The sequence below is a fragment of the Gossypium hirsutum genome, chromosome A09, assembly GCF_007990345.1.
Source record: "Gossypium hirsutum isolate 1008001.06 chromosome A09, Gossypium_hirsutum_v2.1, whole genome shotgun sequence".
Lineage (NCBI taxonomy): Eukaryota > Viridiplantae > Streptophyta > Magnoliopsida > Malvales > Malvaceae > Gossypium > Gossypium hirsutum.
The window spans coordinates 9,309,796-9,318,826 of NC_053432.1; positions in this window are offsets into that span (position 1 = coordinate 9,309,796).

Sequence of the window (9,031 nt, forward strand, 5' to 3'; positions counted from 1 at the left end):
TTCAACAACCTCCAACCCCGGCTAATCCTTCGCAAGTCCCTGCTATGTTGCAAGTTAATCCGAATCAGTTGATTAAGCCTCCGGTTGATAAGATTAGAAAATATGGGGCCAAAGAGTTTCGAGCTACCACTAGTGATGATATTAAGAGAGCTGAGTTCTGGCTAGAGAATACGAGAAGAGTATTTAATGAATTGTCTCTGACTCTGGATGAATGCATAAAATGTGCCGTTTCACTTCTGAGAGATATGGCGTATCATTGGTGGAAGACTTTGATATTAGTGGTTCTGAGGGAACGAGTTACTTGGGATTTCTTCCAAGTTGAATTTTGAAAAAAATACATCAGTCAGAGATTTATCGATCAGAAACGTAAAGAGTTTATTGAGCTTAAACGAGGCCATATGTCTGGTACAGAATATGAGTGAGAATTTGTAAGACTGAGTCAGTATGCTTGGGAATGTGTATCTACTGAGGCAATAATGTGAAAAAGATTTGAAGATGGCTTGAACGAGGATATCTATTTGTTAGTCGGGATTCTTGAGATTAAAGAATTCGTTGTGCTTGTTGAACGAGCATGTAAAGCTGAAGAGCTCGGGAAAGAGAAAAGAAAAGATGATTCAGAAACTAGAGATGTAAGAAAGAGATCTGCAAGTAAATCATTTTAATCTGCGTCAAAGAAATTCCGAGATGATTATAGCCATTCAAAGGCTAATGTGGGACATTTGAGTAGAGATTATGCTAAATTGCATTCATGTTTCAAAGCTCCAGATACATCTGTTGCTAGTGTTAGAAATGTTCGATTTGATCGCCCTGAGTGCAAACAATGTGGTAAAAGACATCCCGACAATTGTAGACTGCAGGATCGAGCTTGTTTCAAATGTGGATCATTAGACCATTTCATCCGTGATTGCCCTGAATCTGTTGAGCAATAAATTGTACAAAATCTGAGACCTAGAAACACTTTAGCTCGAGGTAGACCTCCCAGAAATACGGGTAATGTGAGTATCAGTCAGAGGGAAACAAAAGACATTACTACTAGATCCGAGGCTCGTGCACCTGCTAGAGCCTATGCCATTCGAGCTCGTGAGGAAGCTTCGTATCCAGATGTAATTACGGGTAATTTTACACTTTACTATACTTTTGTGATTGCTTTGATAGATCCAGGATCAACGCATTATTATATATGCATGAACTTAGTGAACAGTAAGACTTTGCCTGTAAAGTCTACTGAATTTGTATTTAAAGTTTTGAACCCCCTAAGAAGATCTATTTTGGTTGATAAAGTTTTCAAGAACTGTCCGTTAATGTTTCGAGACATTTGTTTTCTGGCTCATCTGATGTTATTGCCCTTTGATGAGTTTGATATAATTTTTGGTATAGATTGGCTAATTTTGCACGATGCTATTGTGAATTGCAAGTAGAAAACTGTTGATTTGAGATGCAAGAATGATGAAATAATTTGAATTGAATCTAGCGATTTGAATGGATTGCATGCTGTGATATCTTTGATGAAAGCTCTAAGTATTGTGTAAAAAGGTGGTGAAGCTTACTTTCCCTATGTGATTGATTGGAAAGTGTCAGACAAGAAAGTTGAATCAGTGCTTGTTGTCTGTGAATTCCCTGATGTGTTTCTTAAAGAATTTCTAAGATTACCTCTAATTTGAGAAGTTGAATTTGGCATTGAGTTGTTATTGGGAACTAACCTGATTTCGATAGCTCCGTATAGAATGGCTCCGACTGAATTAAAAGAATCAAAGTCTCAGTTACAAGAGTTGACAGATAGAGGACTTGCAAGACCAAGTTTCTGACCTTGGGGTGCTCCTGCTCTGTTTGTGAAAAAGAAAGATGGTACGATGAGAATGTGTATTGATTATCGTCAGTTGAATAAAGTAGCTATTAAGAACAAATACCCTTTGCCCCTAATTGATGATTTGTTTGACTAGTTAAAAGGAGCTACTGTGTTTTTCAAAAATAGATCTGAGATGGGGTTATTATCAGTTGCGAGTAAAAGATTCAAACATTCCAAAAACTACTTTCCAAATGAGGTACGAACACGACGAGTTCTTAGTTATGCCTTTCGGATTAACAAATGCACCTGTTATCTTTATGGATTTGATAAACATAATTTTTAGACTGTATTTAGATTGATTTGTTGTCATATTCATTGATGACATATTGATTTATTTGCGTAATGAATCAGAGCATGCCGAACATCTGAGAATAGTGCTACAGACTTTGCGAGATAAGCAATATGTGAAGTTTAAAAAATGTGAATTCTGGTTACGAGAAGTTGGTTTTCTGGGCCATATTGTATCAGCATTTGGTATTTGAGTTGATTCAAACAAAATTTCAGCTATTCTGGATTGGAAGCCTCCGAGAAATGTCTTTAAAGTCTGTAGTTTTTTGGGACTTGTTGGTTATTATAGATGGTTCATAAAAGGCTTTTCTATGATTGCAACTCCGTTGACAAAATTGCTTCAAAAAGATGTAAAACTTGAATGGTTAGAAAGTTGTTAGAAAAGCTTCGATTAGTTGAAAGCCCTATTGTAACAGTCCGATTTTGACCCTAGTCGGAATAATGGTTTCTGAGTTAGAAAAATATTTTACCTATTATAAGTGAATTTACATGTGTGAAAGTCTCGTGTGAAGATTTAACTATTTGTGTGTTTAATTGGCAAAAAAAGGATTTAATCTCGTAGAATGTAAAAGTTGTGTGCTAGATGCTAAAGTGCCAAATTGCTATTTCTTTATAATTGTAAGGTCCTTAGGTTGTAAATGGACCCTTGGAATAATGCATGGACAAAGTTAGTCATGATTTTATGAATTATTAATGTTATAAAGCAGGGGTATATTGGCAAAACATGTATTAATGTATGTTTAATAAAACAAAACTTAAAAATAGGCCATTATGTTCATCTTTGGCTGAAAATTAGAAAAGAAAAAGAAGAAAGAATGCAAGCTAGAGTTTCGGCATGTTGAGCTTGAATTAATGTATGTTTTAGTTTCAGTTTTTGATGATTTTTATGTTTTTGAGATTGTTGCTTAGTCTACTATCAAGCCCATGTCATAATTTGTGGAATTGATGATGTGTTCATGAGATGAAGTTGTTGAATATGTGATTCTTATGTTGTTAAATAATTAATTATGGAAGCTTGGTATGTGATTAATATATTTTGTCTTTGGATTTTTGATGAAATTGAGTATTTTGGGCTAAATTGTGAAATTATTGTTTTAGGGGACTAAAATGTGAAATAAATGAAATATATGGATTTGTATGAGAGCTAGGAGAATTCGAGTAGGCTTTTGTACAAGCAAATTCTGTGTAATTTGTGACTTGTTGAATTAGGGACTAAAGTGTCGAAATGTGAAAATGTGATGGCTATTTTGAAAAATGCCCTAATTGTGTGTATATGGATTGTTTTAAATAATTTGGTGAATAAAAGAGTTAATTTTGAATACATTTAGATTAAGAAAAGAGGAATTCGGATTTAGACCAATGAAAGCCGAAGACTGTAGAATAAACGTTCAAGTCGACAACTTCGAGTACGAGGTAAGTTTGTACGTAGAACATGGTATTATAAGTACATATTTATATTTTGATTATACATAGATGTTTAAATAATTGAGCTGAATGTATATGATGATGAATCGAAAGCTTTAGCACTAAGTGTGCGATTTAAACTAGCTTTGGCTACTTGAGGCACTAAGTGTACGATACCGACTTAGTCTCACTTATTTGAGATGGCACTAAGTGTGCGAAAATATTCTAGCTTTGGCTGACCTTATAGCACTATGTGTGTAGATGTTTAAAATATGAATAAGCTATGGAAAGTCTTATAACATTCAATAAGAGGTAAGTATGAAAGTGAATAAGTACGGGAAGATCCAGGTATGTATGATACCTAAGTGGTAGATGATATTATGTATGTGAATTTCATTGAGTTGATATGATCTTATGGATTGGCATTGTGCAAATACTCATATGTTTCATATAATGTTGATGATTTGAGTACGAGCTTACTAAGCTTTTGGAAGCTTACTGTGTTTCATATGTTTCATATATCGTAGCTACTGCAAGCTCGAGGATCTTCTAGGATCATCAGCATACTATCGAACTTCATTTTGGTATATTTTGAATATATATATTTGAAGTATGGCATGTATGGGCTAGTAGTTGTAGAAGTATGTTTTGTGATGTATATATATTTAGCCATGTGAATTGGCTAATTTGTGTTTGAACTCATAGTTGATAATGGTTTATGATATGTGATGTTAATTTGAAATTGTAGTATGCTTAGTTGGATAAAGAAAATGGTAAGCGTGGTGAGTTTTTGGAATGATATTGCGTGATAATTTGATATAATCTTACATTATGTTCATTATAAATAGGTAAGGTTTATAAGTATGTAAATGGTTGATAATATTATGGTATGAGTGATATGTGTTTTAGCATGAAAAATTGTTTGATTGGATTGTACATATATGCTTATTTCCATGCTTGTAGGTTGACCCAAAAAGGGGTGGCAATTTGGCTTAAACCAAGCGTGCATTGTGCCACATGGCCATAGCACACGGGCGTGTCTGTTGGCCATGGGGAAAAGTCAGTATGTAAACTTTGTTTTGGCACGGCTGGTTTCAAGGGTGTGTCTGGTGCTCGTGTGAGGCACACGGCCTGGTTATATGGCCGCGTGACCTCAACAGAATGGAAAAATTTTCTAAGTATTGAAATTTGTGAATGTGTTCGGTTTAGTCCCGACCTCTTACTAATGCATGTTCATGGTCTCATTGACCTAAGAAAGGAACTTAATGTTTATGTTTGATTATAATATGATGATGTTTGACTTTTGATTGTAAAGTGATTACGAAATGTTCTGATGTGTCCAGTAATGCCTCATAACCCTAGTCTGATGATGGATACGGGTTAGGGGTGTTACATTTAGTTAGTATCAGAGCTATAGTTTAGTCGGTTCTAGGACTACCATAGCGTATGTGAGTCTAGCTATACATGCCATATATCTGAAACTGCGATAGTGTGATGAATCTTGACATTGAAATGTGCTTTTGTATAGCAATGGATCCCGATAGAGCTGTACTGATATGTTGAAAGCAATGCACCTGCTCCCGTGCAAGGGACGGTGCAAGCTGATTCTCGACCGGCTACAAGTAGCCGTGATGGTGAGGCTAAGCAAGCCTTCTATCAGATGGTGAATGATTGGTTCACCCAATACATTAGAACTAATCCGGCTGTACAACAACCTCCACCCCCGGTTGATCCTCCTCAAACTCCTGTTATGCCCCAAGTAAATCCAGTACAATTGAGTGGGCCAACAGTTGACAAGATTAGAAAATATAGAGCTGAAGAATTCCGAGCTACCACAAGTGATGATGCAGAAAAAGCTGAGTTTTGGTTAGAGAACACAGTAAGAGTGTTTGATGAGTTATCTTTGAGTCTAGAAGAATGTATAAAATGTGCTGTTTCACTTCTGAGAGACACGGCGTATCATTGGTGGAAAACTTTGACATCTATAGTTCCGAGTGAAAGAGTTAGTGGGATTTCTTCCAAGCTGAATTTCGAAAAAAATATATCAGCCAAAGATTGATATATTAAAAACGCAAAGAGTTTTTTGAACTTAAACAAGGTCATATATCTGTCACAGAATATGAGCGGGAATTTGTAAGGTTGAGTCAATATGCCTGTGAATGTGTATCTTCGGAAGAAATAATGTGCAAGAGATTTGAAGACGGTTTGAATGAGGATATTCGTCTGCTAGTTGGTATTCTAGAAATCAAAGAATTCGTGGTGCTAGTTGAACGAGCATGTAAAGCGGAAGATCTTGGGAAAGATTAAAGAAAGGTTGATTCTAAAGCTAGAGAGGTACGAAAGAGATCATTGGGTAAATCATTTCAGTCTGGATCCAAAAATTTTAAAGATGATAGTAGTCATTCAAAGGCTAGTGCAGGATATCTGAACAGAGATCGTGTTAGATTGCAATCGAATTACAAATCTTCAGCCACGTCTATTGCTAGTGTTGATAATGCAAAGAATGAAAGGCCTAAATGTGATCAATGTGGAAGATGACACTTTGGTGAATGCTGGGGAAAGAGTAATAATCGACCTTGTTATAGTTGTGGTTCACGAAACCATTTTATTAAAGATTGCCCAGATTTAGCTGAACAAGATAAGTTTCAGAATCTGAGACAGAGTGGTAATGATTCTCGTGGTAGACCTCCTAAAAATTTAGGAAATGTGAGTGGTAGTCAAAGAGGAGCGAAAGATACAACTGTTAGATCTGAGGCTCGTGCACCTACCAGAGCATACGCTATTCGAGCTCGAGAGGAAGCTTCATTGCCAGATGTGATTACGGGTACATTTACTCTCTATGATACTTTTGTAATTGCTTTGATAGATCCTGGATCAACACATTCATATATATGCATGAACTTAGTGAACAATAAGACTTTTTCTGTAGAGTCTACTGAATTTGTGATTAGAGTTTCGAACCCCCTAGGCAGATGTGTTCTAGTTGATAAAGTCTGCAAGAATTGTCCGTTAATGTTTCGAGACAATTTTTTTTCAGTTGATCTTATGTTATTACCTTTTGATGAGTTTTATATAATTCTGGGTATGGATTGGTTAACCTGGCATGATGCTGTGGTGAATTGTAAACGAAAAACTATTGATTTGAGATGCAAGAATGATGAAATGGTCAGAATTGAATCTAATGATTTGAATGGATTGCCTGCTTTGATTTCTTCGATGAAAGCTTTGAGTATTGTGAGAAAGGGTTGTGAAGCCTACTTTGCTTATGTTATTGATTCAAAAGTGTCAGAAAAGAAAGTAGAATCCGTACCTATTTTCTGTGAGTTCTCTGATGTGTTTCCTGAAGAACTTTTGGGATTACATCTAGTTAGAGAAGTAGAATTTGGCATAGAATTGGTACCTGGTACTACTCTGATTTCGATAGCTCCGTATAGAATAGCTCCGAATGAGTTAAAAGAATTAAAGTCCTAGTTGCAATAATTGATCGATCGAGGATTTGCAAGACTAAGTTTCTCACATTGGGGTGCTCCAGTTTCATTTGTGAAAAAAAAGACGGCACGATGAAAATGTGTATAGATTATTGTCAGTTGAATAAAGTGACTGTCAAGAATAAGTATCCCCTGCCCTAAATTGATGACTTGTTTGATCAGTTGAAAGGAGGATTTGAAATCGGGCTACTATCAGCTACGAGTGAAAGATTCAGATGTTCCAAAGACTGCTTTCAGAACGAGGTACGATTACTATGAATCTTTAGTTATGCCCTTCAGATTGACGAATGCACCTGCTGTCTTTATGGATTTGATGAATAGAATTTTCAGACCGTATTTTGATCAATTTGTTATGCTATTCATTGATGATATATTGATTTATTCACGTAATGAATCTGTAAGAGTCCAGTTTTGACCCTAGTCGAAATAGTGGTTTCGGGACCACAAATCCGAGTTTAAAAAATATTTTAATATTATTTTCTATGTCTATGATATGAGAATTTGCATTTGTGAAATTTCTACGATTTAATTTGTCTGTTTCTGTGCTTAATTATGAAAAAAAAGTAAATTGCAAAAAGTGTAAAACTTGAGTGTTAGATGATAAAACACCTATTTGGCTTGGCTTTTAAAATAAAGGTCTTTGCATGTCAATTGTACCATTTGTTTAAATGGTGGACAATTATGGGCATTAGTGGATGGAAATTTATGTTTTATTAACAAGGGCAAAATGGGAAAATGGTTAATAATGTTAATTAAAAAAATGAAAACAAAATAAAGATGGCCTTATTCTCATGCATGTTAACCGAAAATCAACAAATGAAAGAAAGGTTTGAAGCTTTTGTATATTCGGCACTTTGATTGATAAATTAAGGTATGAATTTTAGCCTGTTTTTGATAATTTCTACGCTTCTGTGATCGTTGCTTTGTGTTCTTCAAAGCCTATGTTCGAATTTTTATTTTTGTTAAAGATTTCATGAAATGCCATTGTTGATATCATGAGTTTTTTGATGTTGTTGGATGAATTATGAAGGCCTGTTAGATGGGTTATATGTTTTATTCTTGTATTTTTTATGAAATGAGCTAATTGGGCTAATTTGTGAAATGAGGTTTTGAAGGACTAATTTGTAAATTAAAAATGTTGTATGTGCTTATATGGAAGCCATGTATATTTGGCCAAGTTATAGTCTTGGTGAATTTGGTATATTTGTGAATTTGTGAAAAATGGACTAAAGTGTCAAAATCTGAATTTATAGGGGCTAAATTGTAAAGTGCCCTAAACATGTATTCATGGACTATTTTGAAAGAAATATATGATTGAATGGTTGAATTTGAATTGTATTAGATCAAGAACAAAGAAAATCAGACTTAGATCGAGGGAAGTCCAAAGTAGTCGAATAGTCGACTCATTTTCGTCCGAAATCCGTACGAGGTAAGTCAAACTACACTTATGTGTTAAGTTGATTGAATTCTGTGTTTATAAATTGTTATATACATTGGACGGCCTTGAAATCCTGATAAAAGAATGTTGGTATTAATCTGAATTATCGTGTAAGACCGTGTCTAGGACACAGGCATCGATTTGAAATTTACGTTTAAGACTATGTCTGGGACATCGGCATCGTATCTGATTTCGTATAAGACCCTGTCTGGGACAGAGGCATCGATACTGAATTACATGTAAGACCATGTTTGGACGTTGGCATTATACTCGTTTATGAATATTTGTATCGTTTCTGAACCGTCTGATGTCAAAGTATGAGATATGAAAATGAATATGTGAAATGTGTAGTCTATACAGGTATGTTTGTATCGTACTTAATTTCTGAATATGAAAGACTCTGTTTCTGCGAAGTAGGTTCGGAATCATGGAAATGAATATATATGCATACAAGCAAATGAGCATGGTTAAGTTTATGAACAAGTCTGAGAAATGTATATGAATTCTTATTGTTGTTTTGAAATAAATATATATGCTTTAGTAATTATACCATTTGTGTTTGGCTTA